This window comes from Opisthorchis viverrini (assembly GCF_000715545.1).
Source record: "Opisthorchis viverrini unplaced genomic scaffold opera_v5_656, whole genome shotgun sequence".
NCBI classification, from domain to species: Eukaryota; Metazoa; Platyhelminthes; class Trematoda; order Opisthorchiida; family Opisthorchiidae; genus Opisthorchis; species Opisthorchis viverrini.
In genome coordinates, this window is record NW_008752302.1 from 82208 (window position 1) to 82780 (window position 573).

The window sequence follows — 573 nt, forward strand, 5'->3', positions numbered from 1 at the left end:
CCAGAGTTCTTTTGATCTCCCCCCCCCCCGCCACAAATCAGGTTGGCTTAATTGTCTGACTAACCGTTTTTATGCACATTCCCCATTTTCTCAACCGCCTGTCAACTCCTGAGCACTCATTGCTCGCATCTTGTATAATGTTGTAGTTCCACACCTAATCTCGCAGTCCTCAGCAACTTAGGTGTCAACGATTTGTGACATCATATTGCTTCAACAAGATGATGGGTCGTAGTGTGTGTGACCTTATGCAGGTATGTGCAGGTACCATTATCCGGAGATCGCTTATACCAGTCTATTTGGCCTACAATTGTCCACCTTCAGGTGTCATAGCAATGCCACCGTTCGTATCCACGCTCCTATGGCAGGCATATTCACCTGCGACTTCCTTGTCCTACATCCTTAGGTCTAGGATAATCTGAATAATTCTGCCTCGCGGTTCGACATGCGCTTCACACCTGCAAAGTGTAAAGTGCTACTGCAAGACTGGGTGGGCTCGAACCCTAGCCTCATGCTTGCGGATGAACCGATTGAGGTAGTAGACAAATTTGTTTACCTGGGCAGCTGTATCAGTCC

At 47.8% G+C, this 573-nt stretch overlaps 2 protein-coding genes across 2 annotated transcripts in view; one reads left to right on the forward strand and one right to left on the reverse strand.

Moving 5' to 3' along the window:
• Positions 1-573, forward strand: part of T265_15600 (hypothetical protein) — a gene marked incomplete at both ends in the record, with an annotated part of 92488 nt that overhangs the window by 63453 nt on the left and 28462 nt on the right. The gene's annotated exons all lie outside the window — the stretch shown is intronic.
• The window catches only part of T265_11902 (hypothetical protein), a gene marked incomplete at both ends in the record, with an annotated part of 53082 nt that overhangs the window by 43507 nt on the left and 9002 nt on the right, over positions 1-573 (reverse strand). The gene's annotated exons all lie outside the window — the stretch shown is intronic.